The sequence below is a fragment of the Odontesthes bonariensis genome, chromosome 11 (genome assembly GCF_027942865.1).
Source record: "Odontesthes bonariensis isolate fOdoBon6 chromosome 11, fOdoBon6.hap1, whole genome shotgun sequence".
NCBI classification, from domain to species: Eukaryota; Metazoa; Chordata; class Actinopteri; order Atheriniformes; family Atherinopsidae; genus Odontesthes; species Odontesthes bonariensis.
The window spans coordinates 12,522,680-12,546,147 of NC_134516.1; the positions used below are offsets into that span (position 1 = coordinate 12,522,680).

The 23,468-nt window shown below is 41.7% G+C and overlaps 1 pseudogene; it reads right to left on the reverse strand.

The window, feature by feature from the left end:
- Positions 1–7,202: 7,202 nt before the first annotated feature.
- LOC142393738 (5S ribosomal RNA) lies at positions 7,203–7,316 on the reverse strand (annotated as a pseudogene).
- Between the last annotated feature and the right edge of the window lie 16,152 nt (positions 7,317–23,468).

A 23,468-nucleotide genomic window follows, 5' to 3' on the forward strand; every position in this document is an offset into this window, starting at 1 on the left:
CCAACAGTTAAATTTCCCCACAGGGATAAAATGAAAAATGTATTCAATTCGTTCATATTTCAAAGCCCCAAAAAGTAAAGAGTGGAAAGCTTTAAGAAAAGAAGCTCTCTGTTTCTGTTGCTCAAGATGTTTGATGGATCACACAGGACCTGTGATTTGAATTTGGATTCATTCTTGTCACGGTTGCGGGTTGGCAGGACACGGATTCTTCAGGACACGGACTTCAGAGGTGTAAGAGCAAACTTGGTTTATTAACAAAACAACAAAAGACAAAACAGGGCGCGGCTGAGCCGGATGATGACACTAAACTGTGGGATCAAAAAACATGGATATAACTGTGACAAGAAAAACAAAAGACATGGCATGGCATGAAAATACACTTAGCGTGGCGTGGCAAGACGAGGGAGATGGTGAATTCAGGGAAGGGGAGCCTGGGGAACTAAATACTAAACTGGGAGTGATTGACAAATGAGTGCAGCTGGGGACAATGAATGCAAGTGACGTGAGTGAAACTAATGAACTGAACATGGGAAGTGATAGAAAAACAATAGTAAAACTAAAACTAAACATGAACTCAAAAACCAAGACATGAAACAACCTAACACATGATAAAACATAAAACTAAAAACATGGGGAAAACCCCATGGACGTGACAATTCTCAGGTCAAACATGCAAAATGATCACTGAAAAAGCACTCGGAGAAGTATCTCCATGTGTGAGGGGGTCTCTGTGGTGTAGTGGGGTTTTGAGTCCGCATGTGCAAGTGATGCAGAGCCTGCTTTAAATCCCTTAATGCTGTCAGTACTCGGATCATCAAAAAATACTTCCCACTACAATGGAGGGGAGGCCATGTTCCAAGGAGACAAGTGGAGAGTTATAAACCCGTCACGCAAAGATTAACTTGTTCAATAAATCATTGTTGTCACAAACATATCCCCTGAACAGCCACATTATTCAGAGTAAGTGTTAGGAACATGCACGGAACATTTTCTGGAAGTTGTTCAACAAACAAGCTAAAAAAAAAAAAAGAGTATGTCAGGCTCCATGATAAGCTGAAAGTATACAGTTCAGTGGGTCTGGTTTCCTTTTTATTAAGTGTACCGGGAAGATACTTATACTCCAAATCCATCCATTTTCCATACCCGCTTAATCCAATTTAGGGTCGCAGGGGGGCTGGAGCCGATCCGCGCTGTCAGTGGTGTCTGTTACTATTTTCCATCATTTAACATTTTAATCATTTTTTGTAATTTAGCTCTGATGAATTAGTTTTTGCTCTTTTGTCTTTGTGATTTTTTTTCTCTATCTGTATCTTTTTTTTTGCAGAAAACATATCTGTTAATAACAACACTGACTCTTATTACAGTGAAGCTTTTGGGTTTGGCTTTAAACCCAGTAAGAGAATGATGCACGGGAGGAAGAAATTGCTGCACATATCACCAGAATATATCCACCTACCAATATCACTGGGCAGCCAAGTACACAATTAAGAGTCTTCAAATCATCGGAATCTGCAGTTCCACACAGTTGTGGGGCCTTTACCGTTACCTGACTGGTAGCTGATAACTGGCTTTTACTTTTGAGATCAACTGCAAGGAGGGATAACACAATTTTAAGTCAACCAGGTCTTTATTTCCACTTCAGAGACTTGTTGAATATGGTGTACAATACTTAGTTAACAGTTGTTTATCTAAATGTTAATACTGCACCAAAGAGGTGACGATATACAGTATGACATATCCACATATTTATGCTCTAATCAGAGTTCACAGTCTGCTTTCCTCTGCATGCCTTGTATTTTTTTCCTCACGTGCTCTTTGTCAAAAATAAGGTAAAAATACAAGGTGGTACATTTCAATATATTTTCAGTCAAGTTTTAAGTCATAGAGTAATTCATGTGCCTCCACATGTGTTTTTGTACACGGATAGTCTACTTGTGTTTCAAAAATACCTCTAAAATAAAAGATGGAGGAGTACACGTTACTTATTTGTATTTGGGTGCTTAGAATTGAGAATTCGGTAGTTTATGCTCAGTTTTATTTTCATGGTTTGCAATAATTTAATGTATTAGAAAGTAATTAGAAGTAAGTGTAATGACCGTAACTTTTGAGCTGTCTGTGAACTTGTCGTGCACTGTTTTAAGAGTTCTACTGGTTTAGACAGGTGTCACTCAAATGAAGAGAGAAACAGCCAATTGCACACTATGTGTTTCAACCAATGAGAGGGGGAGTAGGGTTGGTCGAGTGAGTGAGGAGCGGGAAGAGGTGAGTGACTGAAAATGGAAAGATACGCTGAAGTTTTATGTTATATCGTTTCGGTTACTCTGAGAACAAACAAAGACTTTTCTCGCTCAATTGAAGAGTAAATTTCGTCATCATGTTTCCTAATTAAAACCGGAAAGTAGAGTGTTCGGAAAGGTATTTTGTGAGTGAGAGCCAAAGTGACTGGGTGTCGCGCGAGGTATAGAGCTGATAAGTGACATTATGTGCATGGGAGTTAAGTTTGCTCACACTTAGCATACAGAAAATTAAGAACCAAATTTTAAGAATGAATCAGACCTTTCGTAATCCGAGGCTAAATCTCGTGTGTTCATTTTAGTTCATGCTAATGTCAAGTAGACCTCTTACCAATTCTTCTCCAATGCTATAGAGTTTAAGTTAAAGGTAAAAAAAAAAAGTAGAATTGTGTGTGTGTGTGTGTGTGTGTGTGTGTGTGTGTATGTCGGGGAGGTGGGGGGAACAGTGCCCAAAGTGAAATGGACAACTAAATAAATAGCAGTAATTAAAATCATTGAAAGGTAAATGAATGGTTTCACATCTTGTTAAACAAATAATAAAAAAATGAATTAGGGTAAGCTACCTATTAAGCCCAATTAAAAAAAAAAACTACATCACCATTTTTTCATGGTTCTTCCATTGAAGCTGCTTGTTACATAAATTATACTTTTGATTGTAAGCCAATGAGATTTGTCGATCTTGAGTTTTCAGAATTTTGCTAGATTTAGAAATATTTTTTTATTTTGAGGTCAAAATATGTGTTTTAGCATGCTAGCCAACAGCCCACATGCTGCATCAATACAGTCACTGCATAGCATTGTTCATTGCAATGACATAAAGCATGATAAGCAATGTTCCCTCTAAGCTGCTCGCACATTCTCAGCGCACAAGAAAATCTATGCAGCACATAAAATCAAATCACCATAAACGTACTCCAGTTTTCTGACAAAGATGGTGACAAGTGTGAAAGGCTTGAGCACAGACAGGAGGTGTTAATTTAGTGTGTTCCCTACGGTGGCCGACACGTGCAAACGCGCTGCAAACAGCGAAACAAATCCAACAATAAAATGCTGCAACAGAAAAATGCGGCAATAACAAAAACGACCGGAGCACACGCGCTGTAAACCCCAAAACACATGCAAGAAAAAAAAACGCTGCAAACATCAAAACACATGTAAGACAGAAACGCTGCATACATCAAAACACATGCAAGACAGAAACGCTGCATACATCAAAACACATGCAAGAGAGAAACGCTGCAAACTTCAAAACACAACGGAAGTTCGCCAGGCCAGTAGGGGGTCTCGACCTGTGCGATAGGGGATCGACTTTGGGAGATCTACCATATTAATGAAAGAGAAGAAAGTCAAAAGGTACGTTGTCATTTATGTCTTTTTTAAACACTTGCCCGTAATCTTTTACTTTATTATAGAAGAGCAGCGGAGTTATGTCGCTATTATAAGGTAAAAGATTACGGCCAAGTGTTTAAAAAAGACATAAATGACAACGTACCTTTTGACTTTCCTCTCTTTCATTTCTGTCTTGCATGTGTTATGAAGTTTGCAGCGCATTTTTTTCTGGCATGTGTTTTGATGTTTGCAGTGCGTTTATGTTTTGCATGTGTTTTGATGTATGCAGCGTTTCTGTCTTGCATGTGTTTTGATGTTTGCAGCGTTTCTGTCTTGCATGTGTTTTGATGTTTGCAGCGCGTGTGCTCCGGTCGTGTTTGTGATTGCCGCATTTTTCTCTTGCAGCATTTTATTGTTGGATTTGTTTCGCCGTTTGCAGCGCGTTTGCACATGTCGGCCACCGTAGTTCCCAGTATAAGAGAGGAAGTTGTTCTGATCTACTGTTAAATGAAAAGTAAAAGAGAACGTTTCTGACTGACTGAGCAGCAGCGCCCCCTGCAGGTTGTAGAGGGAATTGAAAAAGCTTACAGCACCTGGTATTCCCAGGCGCGCTCCCCTCCAAGTCCCTATCGCGACCAATGGTTGAGCGCTGTTGAGCACAGTTGAGCGAATGGTTGAGCCCTGTTGAGCACAGTTGAGCGAATGGTTGAGCCCTGTTGAGCACAGTTGAGCGCTCAACCCGCCAATCATTGAGCAGGGATTTTCCGCCGCCAATCATTGAGCAGAGATTTTCCACCAATCAGCATCATGCCTGTTGCCACCTGTCCCGTTCGTCCTGTTCCTCATTTCAGCCGTCATTTCGCTCACGTAAGTCTAATCTTCTTCAGTGTACATTAAACTATCTCGGTGCTGGTTTTGATGAATGAAAAGATTCTCTGAAAATTGGCAACTTCCTGCGTCAGAAACGTCATTGTTTACATATACGTTGTATAGACAACGTAGGCAATTGACAACCTGCCTTCCGGTAGTTTGGCATCTTATTGTTGTGAGAATTTATGCACATTCTATCACTTTTATCATCATGACAGCATTTTAACAAATCTATAACCTACTGTAGTTGTGAAACTTATGATTGTCAATCTATTATATATCTTAGTTTACCTAATCATTTGACTATAATCCGTTTTACTATCAAAACATGCTAGCTAGCTAGCTATGTATCTAAAACAGGACAAAATACGATTCTTGTACAGCTGTATTGGAAAACTGAATTATGTTTTAAATATTTTTATTGTGAAGCAAACAGTGTATCAACAGTACATCTATCCTTGATTTATACAATGCTTTGTTAATTTGTGACCTGAATAACAAAGGTTTACAAGTGAAAAACAATAGATGGGAGAAAAGAAATCAAAAGATATACAAAATAATAGATGAATAAAATCAAATCAAATAAAGAAATGGAAAACTGAATGAATTGATATTTGTTTATGTTGTAAAGGTCAAACATGGAGAAGAAGAGCCACGAGTGCAGTGTGTGCAACAGGACTTTCACTGAGAAGTCTAACCTGACTACAGGCACAAGAAGCTTCATGCTCCAAAGCAATGTTTCCCAACCCTGGTCCTCAAGACACACCGCCCTGCATGTTTCCCTGCTCCAGCACACCTGATTCAGATAATTTGGTCAGGTCTGAAAGCTCTCCAGAAGGCTGAGCACGACCCATTCATTTGAATCAGGTGTGCTGGAGCAGGGAAACATGGAAAACATGCAGGGCAGTGTGCCTTGAGGACCAGGGTTGGGAACCACTGCTCCAAAGGAGAATATGTGTGTGGTAGAAGCTTCACCTTCAGCCATCAGCTGAACTCCCGCCTGAAGCAGCACCTGTATCCACACATTCCTCTGTATAGGCAGGGAGAGGCCAAGCTGCTGTGTTCAGACGCAGCTAAGACTGTGACAGAGGCCCCCAGCAGAGCAGCAGACCCTGGACTGCAGAGGCTGCTGCCAAGACATCTGGAGGGAAAATGTGACTGGAGAAATCCTCTGCATTGGTGGAACAAAAAAGGTTTGTATAAAATATCCCTTTGATCTGGATTCTGAGTGTTGAGTGAGAATACTTAGTAATCCACAGACATGTTGTAGGAAAGACTGTAATATGAAATAATATGAATGTAATATGAATGTTCTGCTTTTTAGGTCCCCAAGAAGATATATGGTGACGGCCCGGGCACCACGCAGCCTGTCACCAGTGTTCTGAACGGACGGGGACCGTTCTTGACGACGGTGGTGGTGGCAGCTGAGTCTGAGGGGTGCTGCAGGCGTATGGCGAGCGGTCTGATTGCCCGGTTCCAACGTGCAAACGCTCCTGCACCAAAGGTCCTATATGCAGACAACAACTGTTGTCGGTAAGTTTAAGAACAATTCCAAATAACTGATAATGAAATCAACTATTTAACTGACAGATGAAACAGTTAACATTAAATCACATCTTTTTACAAGGAACACATGCTGTATAAAATCTTGATATCATTTCAGTGACAGCGGTTCCTCCTTCCTGGAGACTCTGTTCAGACACTGGGTGCAGAAGGGTGCTGTGTGCCACCGGCAGCACCGCTGGGATCCTGCTGGGATCCTGCTGTGATCCAACAGAGCCATTCCAAGTATGGGGGATCCATGAGTGCTTTGGCAGGTGCAGTGCTGGCCTACAACAAGGACGACATGGTATTCTTAGTCCAGGCTGTCAGGAGTGGCAAAAAAAGAGTTGTACGCCAGATGTTCAGACGAGGAAATGATGGCCTTCCAATAGAATAGAATGTGATATAATAATAATACTACACATACAAATATTTTCTTGCACTATTGCACATTTGTTGGATGAGAATATATGTATTTTTGTTTATATTGTGAGCAGAAAAACATCTGGTGCTTTATCTGACTCATCCATTAATAAAATGAATTGTTTGTACACTTATTGGCTGGTGTTTGCATATCTCTGTTGCTGAAAAAAGATGTTACTGAGAGTTTTCACTTTCCCCCAATAGCAGGATTTCAGAAAATGACCTATACAACATTTGAAGGGGTATTCAAGGTTGTATGCTGAATGCCAGGCTCAAAAATGGGTTTGAAGCCTCCTAATTACCACAAGAACATAGGCATAAGCCTAATAACACAGGCAATGTACTACAGGTAAATAGGATAGAAAATTTAAGTATCAAATATCTACATGAAACCTCCCAGGCTTGTTCCTTACAAACAATATTTTTTATAGCAACAATCTTTAACCTGACTTTATCAACATTTTCAGATTTCTACATCTGAAATGTATGCAAATTAGAACATAATTAAAGATGTAACACCTAATTTGCATGGGAAAACATAACATTAACACAGTAATAACATAAACTCATCAGTCTACATAAACTCAAACTGCAAATAATACAAACAACATTCAGCAGCCAAGTGGATTTCAATTATCCAGGCCTCATGCATGCGTGACATCTCTGTAAATAAAAGTTCAGGCCACTGAACACCGGGGGCGTCCTTTTTGATCGATCCCAGGTTGAGCAATAGGGACTTGGGGGGGGTCATGAGCCATTCCCAGGCGGTCTCCCATCCAAGTACTAACCAGGCCCGACCCTGCTTAGCTTCCGAGATCGGACGAGATCGGGCGTGTTCAGGGTGGTATGGCCGTAAGCGAGAGAAGCAGTCGCAAATGACGCTTTCATAGATGCACAAACAACATCTAGTATTGTGTTCTGACTTGTAAGCGACAATGTTACTGTTTCAAATAGACGCAATTTATCATGATTTCAACTAATTAAGCAGCTTCGCTCTCTCTGTGTGACGATGAACACAAAAGTACACACAGGGAACAGAAGACAGGACACTAAGCTATCTGAGAGTCCCATTTTCAGCTGCAGAGAAGAAACACATGAGAGAAGAAGAACGTGTGCAGGATCAACATCAGCCTCTCAGGCCAATTATGTGTAAAACTGGAAGACACGTATCATTCCAGCAGCTATATAATAGATATTTGTCACAGTGTCCTTCGCTTACGGCCACACCCCCATGATCACTTGTGACAGTCGGTGCCCTGCAGCAATTTGATTGAGAGAGAGCGCGTGCGTTTGAAAGAGTGAGTGAAAGTGTTTGGTGAGTGTTTTGACTGATCGTGTGTGAGTTAGATTTGTTTGTATAGTTGTGTGTTTTGTTTTATTCCCCCAGCAGCTTCGCTGTTCGGGGGAACGTCCTCGTTTCGTGTGTTTTTGTAATCGGATTGACAACATGGCAAACGAAACAATGGAACGGAAAATGACAACGATACTGAACAATGGAGAACGGCTGACGGATGACAGGCGAGTGAATGATGGTGGGAAAGAAAGCGAGATTAGGAGAGTAAATGAAGGTATGAATAAAGGAGAAAATGAAAATGGAGGAGAGAAAGTGAGAAAGAATGGAGAAGTGAATGCAGCAATTTGGAATGGAGAAAGCAGAAGTGCGAGTTTGAATGAAGAGAATATGAAGAATGACAGAGAAAATGTGAAAGACGGTGGCTTCAAAAAGGAGCTGACCGTGATTGTGGAGCTAGCAGGGCCAGACAAAGTGACTTATGGAGTTGCTGAGAGGCATAAAAGAAAGCTGCGGTATAGTTCTTGCCTGCAGAATGAAGGCAAAGAGCACATATGAAATCACCATGCAGGACGGGAAAGGCAAGGCGCGCCTCATGGACGGCTTCTTATTAAAGGGAGTGCGGGTAATGGCAAAGGAAGTTAGAAGCAATGAACTGGTTGTATCCTTCCTTAACTTGCCCCCGTATATCACTGACGAGGAAATATGCCAAAAATTAGCAACTTGGGGGGTGAAGGCAACTTCGCCGATTAAAAGGAGGAAATGGCCTGGAACAGACGTGGCCGACGGCACGCGATTTTGCAAGGTTCAATTCAACGACAAAGTGCAATCGCTGCCGTATTCGACCAAATTTGAAACCCTGGAGGGGGGAGAATACTTTCGCGTAATACATGACAGACAAGTTAAAGTATGCCGGCTATGCATCCAGCCGGGCCATATTCTAAGAGAATGTCCGGAATTCAAGTGCCATAAGTGCGCAAAACAGGGGCATTACGCACGAGAGTGCAATAATGGGACAGACAAGGAGCAGCACAACGGAGAACAGGAGGAGCAGAGCGGAGGTGGAGGAGCGAGCCAGGAGATTGTTGGTGGAGAGGAGGAGCAGAACGGAGGTGGAGCAGTGAGCTTGGGGCTCGTTGGTGGAGAGGAGGTGCAGAGCGGAGGTGGAGCAGGAAGCCTGGAGCTGGTTGACGGAGAGGAGGAGGAGCAGAGCGGAGGTGGAGCAGTGAGCTTGGAGCTCGTTGACGGAGAGGAGGAGCAGAGCGGATGTGAAGGAGAGAACCTGGAGCTCGTTGACGGAGAGGTGGAGCAGATGGAGGAGGGAGGCGAGCGAGACGGAGAGGAGGAGGACCTGACGGTGGTGGAGGAGACACCAACGCAGATGAGAGGGGAGAAGGAGAGAGATGGCCACAACGGCAGCGAGCAAGGAGAGGACAGAGGAGAGGAGAGGAGAGCCATGGTGGAGAGAAGAAGACGGCAGACGAGTGGAGCAAGCAGAGGACTGAGGAGGCAGCGGGGAGGGGGGGTAGGGGGGTCAAGGGAGGACTTGCGGGCAGGGCAGGAATGTGAATGGGCAATGGGTGAAGTAACAGACAGCAGTTGGGATAACATGGAGGAGGTGATGGCAACTAGAAAAAGGCCTCTGGGGAAAAGAGAAGTGAAAAGGATTGGGAAGGTGAAAAAGAGTTTAAAATGAAGAGAAAAATAATTGTGTATATACTACTTGTTGGAGCTATTTATTCCTTATCTTTCTTTACTTTGAATTTTGTTTATATTTATTCTTGGGTTACTTTATATTTTGGGGGGTTATTTACAGAGTTTATTTGAAGATTAATAATTGTTTGTTTTTTGTTTATTTGTTTTGCATTGGGCAGAATAACTGTGGGTCCATTCCCTATAAAAATAGGCACTGGTATTGGACCAGGATGGATTGGGGTGGAGCTATGGTTTTTTACCAGAGTAGGAGAAGCAGCAGAGAACAAAGGAATGTGGTACCTGTACCATTTGCTTGCCAACTGGAAAATAAACCTTCAAAACGCAGTTTCAGGTATTGGACATTGGACTTCTTTTCTTTGCCTGTGTACGAAACCCAACCCCAGTCCAGTAGTGGCACATGTCAAAGGATGTTTGATGTGACAAACAATTGCCACTACATAAAGTAAAAAACCTGCCCCTGGACCACAAAGGAATAATCCCTCATCATTGGACCTATTGGATATATGGACCTGTTGGATGTATGGATCTTAAGGAATACCTTCCGACAAAGCTATTGGAGCCTCTTATGAAGAAATCAAATGACTTGGTGCGTCAGGCCTAGATCAACACGTCACTCATTCATCAAAACTGGTATGTGGCAATATTGTGCAAGCTGTAAAGGAAAACGGTGAAACTATTGGAGTTTAAAGACATTATTTCACTGCAAAAGACTGATGGGATGAGTTTTGATGTGTCAAATTGAATCGTAATTGGATCAAGACGTGTGCCGAAGCGCATCAGGAAATGTTTGTTATCAAGAATTGATCTCCTTCTGCTTTTTGCTGTGTGTTCTCAGTCGATTGTACAGTTTTGGAATGATTCAGATAATTCAAAAGATCGCTAAAGATGTCCGATGTAAAGAGCAAACAAGATGATGACACTCATGATCAGCTGTCACAAGAGAAAAGAAGCATCAAATTCACACCAAAAGGTTTGGAGCTTTATATGAAAACATGTCAAGAAAAGCGGAGTTTGAAATGTAAACAAGCTTCAAAGTTCATGGAGAAAATATCCGCGTTAATGAAGACTCAAGGAAGTGTCTTCTCACTTTGCCAAGTTTATTAATTGCACTCAAGACGCAACCGAGTTACATGAATCCTTTTTGAGTTTGCCATTGCCAGAAGAGGAAGTGAAAAGACAAACATTGTATTTTCAGTCCAAGGTGACAGCATTTTCTGATTTTATGGACAATGTAAAGATTTGGTTGCAGAAAGCAGGCGATCCGTACACTGAACAGAAAACCAATGTTGATGATGATCAAGTTGATGCAGATCTGGATGAAATAAATCCTGAGGACAGTGTCTCTAATATTTCCAGTGTAAAGCCACGTTCAAAAGCTTCTTCACAGCAGTCTCGGGCTTCATCCACCTCTTCTGCTCGCATTAGAGCTGCGGCCGAAAAGGCAGCGCTCATGGAGCGATTCGCTGCATTGAATAAAAAACATTTGATTGAAGCTCAAGAGGAAATACTGAGTAACAAAAAGGAAAAACTGAGAAAAGAAAAGGAAAAATTAGCTTTGGAAACAGAGTTGGCAGCAACTAATGCAAAACTTCACGTTTTACAAATAAAGTCAGTTGCTGGTTCTAAACAATCTGACGGCATGAACTCTTATTTTGAAAGAGGCCAAGAAAAGGACACGCTCCAGTTAAACCCCCGCGCTGATGCGTTTACTCCAAAGGGAAGAGTTCACGCTGTTGCAAAACCTCAGATATCGGAGTCACCTGTCGTCAGACCAAAACAAAGGCAGAAACGGCCTCAGATGGATAAGATGGTGGCAAGAATGGATGCTTCAGCCCAAGCAATACAGCAAATACAGACTCAAACTCCCCCTTTGACTGAGAATTGTGATATTGTGAACGTCATGCAAAGACAAAATGACATCACAGCCTTACTTGTTAAACAAAACTTATCGTCTGTTCTTCCAGTCAGAAACATCCCTGTGTTTGATGGGGACCCTCTACAGTATAGATCATTTATGAATGCCTTTGAAAACGGAGTGGAAGCTAAAACCGATAGCGGGAGCGACTGTTTGCATTTTTTAGAGCAGTTCACCAGGGGACAGCCTAAAGATTTGGTGCATAGTTGTCAGCACTTACCTCCTGAGCAAGGTTATTCCACAGCCAAAGATCTTCTCGAAGAACATTTTGGGAATGAAAACAAAATTGCTTCTGCATATATGGAGAAGATTATGAGTTGGACACCAATTAAAGGCGATGATGTGGAAAGTCTTCAGTCATTTTCTCTTTTCCTTCAAGGATGTTCAAATCTAACACAACAAATTGTTAACATGAAAGAGTTGGATTTACCCTCAAACATGAGAATGATTGTTTTGAAACTTCCATACAAATTAAGGGAAAAATGGAGAGTTGAAGCTTATGAGCTGCAAGAGCAAAATGGTCACAGAGCATTATTCACTGATCTGGTTGCCTTTATAACAAAACAAGTGAAAATAGCATCACATCCAGTGTTTGGAAACATTCAAGACTCACAACGTGGGAGCAACTCTAAAGTTTCAAGTTCCACCAAGCAAAGTAAAAAAGGAAGCAGTTTTGCCACTAATGTCAGCACAGTTCCAGGAGCCAAAACTCAATTAGCTGAAAACAAGACCAAATTCCCAGTTCAACAGAGCTGTTTGTTTTGTTTAAAAAGAAATCATTCATTGGAAAACTGTATGCAGTTCAAAGCTAAAATGCATCGGGATAAGTTGACCTTCATTAAGCAAAAGGGGATTTGTTTTGGTTGTCTGAAAGTTGGCCACACAAGCAAAGACTGCAGGAGTCGTTTGGATTGCAACGTGTGTCACCAAAGGCACCCACAGGTTCTTCATATAGAGCAAAAGGAGCCAGGAGCCTCTTCAGAACAAATCCAACAGACAACAAGATCTCATATCAACTTCTCAACTGCAACTACTCAGACATGTGGGCATATTGGGGCCGGTCATGATGATGATGCTGTTTTTTCTATTGTTGCAGTTAAAGTTAAAAGCCAAAAGAGCAATGAAGTTGTACAAACTTATGCATTTCTTGATCCAGGAAGTTCAGGTACATTTTGTACAGAAACCCTGGCAAAAAGACTGAAGCTAAAGGGAAAAAGGACAAATATTCTGCTGAGAACAATGAGTCAAAATAAGATCGTTAATGTACAAGTTTTGTCTGGTTTGGAAGTCGCTGGTTTGGAAACGAATGACTTCATGGAGCTGCCAGATGTTTTAACTCAAAGTACCATGCCAGTTTCTACAGTGAATATTCCTCAGCAAAAGGATATTGATCAGTGGCCTTATCTAAAACCTATTAAGCTTCACAACATTAATGCAGATGTGGAACTGCTGATAGGAACTGATGCCTCAAACGTTTTAGAGCCCTGGGAGGTGATAAACAGTGTGGATGGTGGGCCCTATGCTGTAAAGACCAAAGTAGGCTGGGTCATAAATGGTCCCTTGCGCACTGTGAGTACTGTGAGTAACAGCAGAAACAAAACCCTCTGCACTGCTGTAACAGCCAATAGGATCTCTGTTGAGCATCTTAAAGAAATGCTGGTTAAACAATACAATCATGACTTTAATGAAAGATTAGAGGAGAAAACTGAAATGTCCAGAGAGGATCTACACTTCATGAACATTGTTCGTAGCTCAACAAAACTTGTTGGAAACCATTATCAAATTGACTTACCTTTCAGGAGTGAAAGTGTCAGCCTACCTAATAACATCTGTGTTGCAGAACAGCGCCTCCAGAGCCTCAGGAGGAGATTTGAAAAGGACTCTCACTACAAGGAGGAATACACTGCATGTGTAAACAACATGGTGCAACAAGGATATGCGGAAGTTGTACCAGCAGATGAGCCACTGAAAGATGATGGAAAGATCTGGTACATTCCTCATCATGGAGTGCATCATCGCACAAAAGGCAGGTTGAGAGTTGTATTTGATTGTGGATCAACTTACAAAGGAGCATCATTGAACAGCCAGCTTCTACAGGGACCTGATCTCACAAACTCTCTTATTGGAGTTCTCATCCGATTTAGAAAAGAGCCTGTTGCACTAATGGCCGACATTGATGCCATGTTTCACCAAGTTTATGTCTCTGAAAAGCATGTCAACTTTCTCCGTTTCATGTGGTGGCACCATGGTGACACTTCAAAGCCTGCACAGGAGTTCAGGATGAAAGTGCATTTGTTTGGAGCTGTGTCTTCGCCAAGTTGTGCAAATTATGCTCTGCAAAGAACTGCTGATGATAATGCACAACAGTTTCCAGCTGAAGTGGTTGATACAGTCAAAAATAATTTTTATGTGGATGACTGCTTAAAATCTGTCTCTACAGAAGAAGATGCAGTGCACATGGTGAAGAGGCTGACCGATATCTGTTCTAAAGGAGGATTCACGCTTTCAAAATGGGTCTGCAACAGTCGTACAGTGCTCATGACAATTCCAGAGGAAAGGAGAGCAAAGGAAATCAAGAATCTGGATTTGGACACAGATCAACTTCCAATTGAGAGAGCATTGGGTTTACAGTGGTGCATCGAAACAGACGAGTTCAAGTTCAAAACCTCTGTGCAGAACCGCCCTCAAACCAGAAGGGGCATTTTGTCTGTGGTTGGCTCACTGTATGATCCTTTGGGAATCCTGGCTCCCTTCTGTATGCCAGCTAAGCTGTTACTTCAAGAACTTTGTCGACAAAATTTGAAATGGGATGAAGTAATTCCCCATTCTCTCTCGAAGCAGTGGTGTGATTGGCTGGAGGATCTCCAGCTGATTTCAAGATTTAAAGTGAAACGTTGCATCAAACCAAGTTGCATCATAAAGTCAGACAAAGCACAACTTCATCATTTCTGTGATGCAAGTCAAGATGGATACGGAACAGTGTCGTATTTAAAACTGGAAAAGAATAACATCTCACATGTTGCTTTCATCCTAGGAAAAGCTAGAGTTGCACCTCTTAAGCAAACTACAATCCCCAGGCTGGAACTGACAGCTGCAGTTCTTGCTGTCCGAGTGAACAAACTACTGCAAAAGGAGCTGCAAATAAAGATGGAGAAACCTGTTTTCTGGACTGATAGTACAACAGTACTAAAATACATCTCTAATGAAACCAGAAGATTTCACACCTTTGTCGCAAACAGAATTTCTGTCATACGAGAAGCTACAGATGTAAACCAGTGGAGACATATTCCCTCAAAGGACAACCCTGCAGATGATGCATCCAGAGGCATGGGAGCTGAGAAGTTCCTCAAATCCAGGAGATGGATAAATGGACCAGAATTTCTCCACAGGTCAGAAGAAGAATGGCCCAAACTGGATGAGGATCACCATGCAATTCCTGTAGACGACCCAGAGGTCAAAAGGGGCCTAACAGTGAGTGTTATTGTGAAGGAATCACAAAATGCTACGAATGATCTGATTCAATACTTTTCATCTTGGACTAAGCTTAAAACCTCTGTTGCCTGGTTTTTAAAACTGAAAAACATCCTGGTGTTGCTGCGACAAAAGAGGAAAGAGTTGGCTGCTGCATGCCTGAGTAAAATGAATCTGGAAAATCCAAAGAAAGAAATGGAAAAGCAAATGGAAGGGTTTAAGATCACTCTGAAGAAAGAAAATCTGACACCAGAAGACTTGGACAAGGCAGAAAAGGCTATTATTAAGTATGTACAGCAACAGAAATTTATAACTGAAATAACTTTAATCACCAGTGGCCTCAAAGCAGTCTCCAAGAGAAGCTCTCTTTACAAACTTGACCCAGTATTGGATGCTGGTATCCTCAGAGTGGGTGGCAGATTAAGTAAAGCAGCCATGCCTGTAGAAGCAAAGAATCCTGCCATTATGACGAAGGATATGTATGTGTCTACATTGATTTTACGTCATATTCATCAACAGTTGGGACATGCAGGAAGAGCTCACATGTTGTCAAAACTAAGACAAAAATACTGGATAATAAATGCAAATTCAGCTGCTAGGAAAGTCATCTCTCGCTGTATTGTTTGCAGACGCAACAGAGGAAAGTTTATTGTACAAAGGATGGCAGATCTGCCAGAAGAAAGAGTCCTGCCAGACACCGCTCCCTTCACAAACGTTGGAGTGGATTATTTTGGTCCTATAAGTGTCAAAAGAGGACGAAGTCTCCTTAAAAGGTATGGAGTTCTTTTTACTTGTTTCACCAGCCGTGCAGTACATCTGGAAATTGCATATACCCTCGATACAGATTCCTGTATAAATGCAATCCGGAGATTCATCTGTAGAAGAGGTCCAGTTTCTACCATCAGATCTGATAATGCCACAAATTTTGTTGGTGCAAATCGTGAGCTGAAAGAGAATTTGGCTGAGCTGAACCATGCTAAAATTCAGAATGCTTTAGTTCAGAATGGAATCAAATGGAACTTTAACATCCCAGCAGCCTCTCACCAAGGTGGAGTTTGGGAGCGTCTAATTCGTTCCATAAGAAGTATTTTAGTCTCAGTTCTTAAAGAACAAGTTTTAGATGATGAAGGACTTCAAACAATATTTTGTGAAATCGAAGCCATATTAAACGACAGACCCATTACCAAAGTTTCAGATGACTCAAATGATCTTGAAGCACTCACACCTAACCATTTGTTGTTGTTAAAAAACAAACCAGTTTTGCCACCAGGACTGTTCGACCAAAAGGATCTTCATGTCAGAAAAAGGTGGAAACAAGTACAGTATATGGCAGAGCTGTTCTGGAAAAGATGGCTTTCTGAGTACTTACCTCTGTTGCAGGAAAGACAAAAATGGACAAGAACTAAAAGATGTCTCATTCCTGGAGATGTTGTCTTAATTGCAGACTCTACAGCTCTAAGAGGATCATGGATGATGGCTAAAGTCTTAAGTGTAAACCAGGATGCAAAGGGCTTGGTGCGTTCTGTGAGACTACAAACAAAGACCAGTGTTTTGGAAAGACCTGTGACTAAACTTATTTTGCTATTGGAAGCATCATCTTGAAGAAGTAACATCACCAGCAAGAATGAAGGATATGTTTGAGGGAATAGCTCCTTTTCTTTAAAGTAATTGTGATTGTGTTCACAATTAGGGGCCGGAGTGTTGGAGCTATTTATTCCTTATCTTTCTTTACTTTGAATTTTGTTTATATTTATTCTTGGGTTACTTTATATTTTGGGGGGTTATTTACAGAGTTTATTTGAAGATTAATAATTGTTTGTTTTTTGTTTATTTGTTTTGCATTGGGCAGAATAACTGTGGGTCCATTCCCTATAAAAATAGGCACTGGTATTGGACCAGGATGGATTAGGGTGGAGCTATGGTTTTTTACCAGAGTAGGAGAAGCAGCAGAGAACAAAGGAATGTGGTACCTGTACCATTTGCTTGCCAACTGGAAAATAAACCTTCAAAACGCAGTTTCAGGTATTGGACATTGGACTTCTTTTCTTTGCCTGTGTACGAAACCCAACCCCAGTCCAGTAGTGGCACATGTCAAAGGATGTTTGATGTGACAAACAATTGCCACTACACTACTATTTATGTTAAAAATTACATCGTTTAATGTAAATGGGCTGCGTGACAACAACAGAAGGCAACAAGCCTGGCAGGTGTGTGACGGGGATATTATGTGTGTGCAAGAGACACATTGGGATGAGGAGTGCATGAGAGAAGTTAAGAAGGAATGGATGGGAGAAATGTATGTGAATAATAGTGGGGCAAAGTCCAGAGGGGTGGCTATTTTAGTGAAGAGGGGAGTAGTCGGCAATATAAAGAAGTGTGTGGATGATGGGGAGGGGCGAGTGATAGGGATCACGTTCGATTATGTGGGGAAAGAATACAGACTAATAAATGTGTATGCACCAAATGAGGAGAAGGAGAGAAAGGTCTTTTTTGAGGGAATAGGAGGAATGTGTGGGGAGAACTGCATGGTGGTGGGAGACTTTAACGTATGGTGTGGGAGATTGGATGCATCTGCGAGTGTGTGCTTTAAGAGCGACTCTACAAGAGGTGTGTTGAAAGAGGTAATGAGAGTGAACGGATTAATAGATGTATGGAGGGAGAGGAATCCAGAGAAGAGGGAGTTCACAAGGAGGCAAGTGGTGAGAGGGGTGTTAAAGCAGAGCCGGATAGATTTAGTGCTCAGTACGAGGGACATAGAGAACAAGATAGGTAAGATAGAATATAGGGTAACTGCACTGAGCGACCACATGATGGTAGGGTTTAGTTTAGGACAAGGCATAGAGAGGAGGGGGGGAGGAGTGTGGTGTTTGAATGGTGAGTTGCTGAAAGAAAGAAAGTATAAGGAGAAAGTGAGAGAATGTATTGCAAGGAGAATAAATGAAAACATGTATGAGGATGACATTGGGAGGTGGTGGGAAAGCTTTAAAGAGGAGATAAAGGATTTGAGCATAGCTTATAGTAGAAACAGGAGTAGGGAAGAGAAGGAAAGAGAACAGAGGTTAAAGCGAGAATTAGACAGAGAAGCAGAGAGAGCAGATAGGGAAGCAGGACATGATTTAGCGAGGTATATAGGAATTAAGGAGGAGCTGAAAGGGATAGAGCAGAAGAAGTGTATGGGAGCGATAGTTAGAAGCAGGGCCAGATACGCCATTGAGGGAGAGAAGTGCACAGGGTTTTTTTTAGGGTTAGAGAAGACAAAGCAGAAGAGGAATTTCTTAGAACAGGTAGAAGGGAAGAAGGGAGAGAAGATAAAAGATTTTGTAGGGATAGCGGATAGGGTAGAAGAGTTTTATAGGGATTTATTTAGGAAAGAAGAGGTAGATGAGGAGAGCATAGGGCAGGTAATAGCAAAGGTGAGGGCTAGGCTAACAGAGGAGGGCAGGGACATGTGTGAGGGTGAGATAGGGATGGGAGAAATAGAGAAAGCGATAGGGGGGTTAGGGAGGAATAAGAGTCCAGGGTTAGATGGGTTGACAGGGGAATTCTACAGAGAGTTTAGAGAGGATTTAGTACCTGTGTTAGATAAGCTATTTAAATGGATAGAAGAAAAGGGAGAGATGCCAGTTAGTATGATGACAGGATTAGTTAGTATAATACACAAGAAAGGGGATAGGGACAGATTAGAAAACTACAGACCACTGAGCATGTTAAATGGAGATTATAAAATATTAGCACGGGTGCTAGCAAACAGGATCAAAAGAGTAATAGGGACGGTGGTGGGAAGCACACAGGCTTACAGCATACCAGGTAGGGACATAGCAGACACAATAAGTAGCATCAGGGACACGATAGATTACATGAAGGGAGGAACAGGAGGGTTAGTGGTTAGTTTAGATCTGAACAAAGCATTTGACAGAGTAGACCACACATACTTGTACAGGGTGTTAGAAAAGGTAGGGTTTGGGGAGAGGTTAGTGGGATGGATTAAGAGGTTATATGATAGGGCAGTTAGTTGTGTTAAAATAAATGGGATAATCACAGACACGTTTAGATTAGAGAGGTCAGTTAGGCAAGGGTGTCCGCTATCGGCTCTGCTGTACTCGATATCTGCAGAGCCTTTAGCGGCGATGCTGGAGAAAAACGACAGGATCAGAGACATAGAGTTGCCAGGGGGGCACAGAAGTTTAGTTTATCAGTATGCAGATGACACGACAGTTACGGTTAGGGACAGGGAGAGCGTAGCTGAGGTTTTAGAGAGTGTAGAGCTGTATGGTAGGGCATCAGGGGCGAAATTGAACAAGGAAAAGTCAGAGGTCATGTATATAGGGGCAGGTAGAGCAGGGCAAACAGAACTAGGGTTGAAGGAGAAGAAGGATTATTTTAAAGTGTTAGGTGTAAACTTAGGGATAGAGGCCAGAGAAGGGAGAGATATGCAGTATGAAGGGCTAATGAATAGCATCAAAAAAACACTGGAGTTTTGGAAGAAGAGAGGGCTTACACTGAGGGGGAAGGTGGTGGTAGTGAATGCGTTAATAGTGAGTAAGATTGGTTATGTGATGAATGTGTTGGATGTGCCTGAGAGAGTGTTGAAGGAGATGGAGAGAATGGTGAATGAGTTTTTATGGGATGGGAAAGGAGTTAGGATAGCTAGGGAGGTGTTGGAGAATGAGTATGAGGATGGTGGGTTAAAACTAATAAATCTAGAAAGGAAAAAGAAAGCTATGAGAGTGAAAATGATGGTAAGATATTTAAAAAATAAAAAAGATCAAGTGTGGAAGGTGTTTCTAGGGAGGGCAATAGATGAATGTGGTGGATGTGGTGGGAGTGCGGTGTACATGGATTTGAAGGAAGGTATGTTAAGCGGAGTGTCTGAGTTTCATAAGGAGGTGCTGGGAGCGTGGGGGGAGTTTGTGAAAAATGTGGAGTATGAATGTAAGAATGTGAGGCAGGTATGGGAGCAGCCAGTGTTTTTAAACCCAAAAATCACGTGTGGGGGGAGCACAATATATAATAGGCTGATGTGGAGGGCAGGGATCAGGAAAGTGAGGGACATAGTGTATGAATATGTACCAGGATTTATGAGGGCACAGGTGGTGGTGGACGAGGTGAGAGAAAGGGGGGATGAGATGGCGCTGAGAACGGCAGAAGGGGTAATGGGGAAAATAAGGGAGGGAATGCCGAGTGAATGGGTGAGAATGATTGAGGGTGAGGTGGGGGAAAATGAAAATGAAGCTGGAGAAAGGGGAATGTATGTGGGGGAAGGGGAGGGGAGGATGAATGTAATGAGTGTGAAAGCAAGGGTGATATACAGAAGTCTGAGAAGGAAAGAAATAAAGAGACCGGCAGCGGAGAAAGTGTGGGAGAGGGTGATGGAGGACATGGATGAAAAAGGAATATGGAAAAACCTAAGGGTTAAATTTAACACCCCTGAATGCGAGAACTTTGATTTTATGTTGAGGCACAACAGGATTTTTAATAATTTATTAATAAGTAGATTTGATGTGAATGTAAAGAAAGAATGTGATGTGTGCGGTGTGGGGGTGGAAACGTGTATGCATGAGTTTGTTGAATGTGGGGAACTGGTAGGGTATTTTAAGAAAATGAGAAAACTCATAAATAGATGTTGGGATAAAGAAGTGTGGGGGGAAACAGGCTGGAGAGAGGTGTGGTTGTTTGGAGTGAGTGGAAGGATGGAAGGGAAGAATGCAAATTTGATAAATTATGTTTTAAGTCACGCCAGGTATGCTGTTAAAATGAGGAGGGACATAGCCCATTATGAAAAAAAGAAAGTGGAGGTGTGGAGTATTTTTAAAAGCATCACGAAAAGGGACGTGCACAGGGTTTTAACACACTTGGGGGCAGAAGAGTTCACCGAGGGTTTTGTGGAGGGGAGCACGTTCATACAGATTGGGGATGGGGGTGTGAAGTTAGACTTTGGGTAGAGCAAGGGTGGATTTTAATGTTTTTATTTATTTCAATGGTTTGGTGAGGGGGCCTGTGGGCGCGAGGAGAAGGAGAAGACCGACAGGCTGTCTCACTTGTCTAGTTTTGTCAAGTCGGTGTTTCTGTTAAAAGTTATATTTTTATTTTTATTTCTATGGTTTGGTGAGGGGGCCTGTGGGCGACAGGAGAAGGAGGAGACCTACAGGCTGTCTCACTTGTTTTAGTTTTAGTTTTAGTTTTGTCAAGTTGTTTTTTCTGTTAATAGTTATATTTTTATTTTTTAAATTTTATTTTTATTTCTATGGTTTGGTGAGGGGGCCAGTGGGCGAGAGGGAAGTGAAGAACCACGGGCTGTCTCACTAATTTTTTGTTCTGTCATAATGGATTTCTGTCTTTTGGTTCCATTTATACGGTTTCGTGAGAAGGTCTGTGGGATGGAAGAGAGGGAGAAGACCCAATGATAGCCTCACAAATTTGTGGTTTTGCTTTGACTGTATTGTAAATAATATATGTGTATATAAGGTTAAAATGAGTATACATGTAAATATGTGATTTGATGTATGGTGAAATTTGTACTTTTTGATAATAAAAGAGAAAAAAAAAAAAAACACGCCCGATCTCGGAAGCTAAGCAGGGTCGGGCCTGGTTAGTACTTGGATGGGAGACCGCCTGGGAATACCAGGTGCTGTAAGCTTTTTCAATTCCCTCTACAACCTGCAAGGGGCGCTGCTGCTCAGTCAGTCAGAAACGTTCTCTTTTACTTTTCATTTAACAGTAGATCAGAACAACTTCCTCTCTCATACTGAGAACACACTAAATTAACACCTCCTGTCTGTGCTCAAGCCTTTCACGCTTGTCACTATCTTTGTCAAAAAACTGGATGCAGAGTTTACAAGTAGTTGCATTTTCAGTTACGTGGGTACTGAGTGATTGATGACATGTGACCTAATGTGCTTACAAACTTAATTAGTCATGATGGCTTTTGATCATACGAGCATCAAGTATCCAATCATTTAGTTTTCAAGCTAATTATGCATAATGTGTACTTTAGGCAGCAAAAGACTTAAGTCTTAATTTGGTATCATTTGTTAAGTGGAAGCTGTGGACAGGTTAGTTAGAAAACTCCTCCTTTAATTCATTGTGTATTAAAGGACATGTACGCTGAAGAGAAACTGATTTTGGGGATCTGTGCTCAAATTCTTTTGACCAAATGAAAAGTCAGAAGACTTTACTTTTTGGCTCCTGTTTATGTGATAAAAGACTCACAGGTGAGAAAGTGGTAAATGAAATAAAAACTAAATGTAAACATAGAACTTGCTCACTATCGCAGTAAATGACTCTGTAGCTCCTTTGCACGAGACGTGAGGACAGTGAACTCACCATGTTCACCAGGGTCTGCAGGCCTGCCAGGCGCGTCATAAATAGCACGATGAGCATGAAGAAAGACTTCTCTATTGGCCGTGAGACCCGACACTCAACTGTTGGGACATGGATTGGTCCTCACACTGTAGATAACTAACATGGGGAGATTGCCCCACTAGAACAGAAAAGATGAGCAACAGGTGCATTAGCAATCAAATCCAATTCATTAAAATGAAAATGAGTCCAAGTCATACATACAAAGCCAATTCCAAGAGATTTTCCAGGCTAAGGAAAGCAACAGGTGTTCAATATACATATCCGGTCGTGAATAGTTCAAAATAAGTCGCTGTCTGTGGGATTGTATTTGTTTACTTGTACATCTCAGTATTCTTAATGAGAAGTTTGATGGAACAGCGCCCCCTGTTGGTTAAAAAAACACTTACAGCACCTGGTGTTCCCAGGCGCGCTCCCCTCCAAGTCCCTATGGCGACCAATGGTTGAGCGCTGTTGAGCACAGTTGAGCGAATGGTTGAGCCCCGTTGAGCACAGTTGAGCGCTCAACCCGCCAATCATTGAGCAGGGATTTTCCGCCGCCAATCATTGAGCAGGGATTTTCCGCCAATCAGCATCATGCCTGTTGCCACCTGTCCCGTTCGTCCTGTTCCTCATTTCAGCCGTCATTTCGCTCACGTAAGTCTAATCTTCTACAGTGTATATTAAACTATCTCGGTGCTGGTTTTGATGAATGAAAAGATTTCTGAAAATTGGCAACTTCCTGCGTCAGAAACGTCATTGTTTTACATATAGGTTGTATAGACAACGTAGGCAATTGACAACCTGCCTTCCGGTAGTTTGGCATCTTATTGTTGTGAGAATGTATGCACATTCTATCACTTTTACCATCATGACAGCATTTTAACAAATCTATAACCTACTGTAGTTGTGAAACTTATGATTGTCAATCTATTATATATCTTAGTTTACCTAATCATTTGACTATAATCCGTTTTACTATCAAAACATGCTCGCTAGCTAGCTAGCTATGTATCTAAAACAGGACAAAATACCATTCTTGTACAGCTGTATTCAAAAACTGAATTATGTTTCAAATATTTTTATTGTGAGGCAAACAGTGTATCAACAGTACATCTATCCTTGATTTATACAATGCTTTGTTAATTTGTGACCTGAATAACAAATGTTTACAAGTGAAAAACAATAGATGGGAGAAAAAAAATCGAAAGACATACAAAATAATAGATGAATAAAATCAAATCAAATAAAGAAATGGAAAACTGAATGAATTGATATT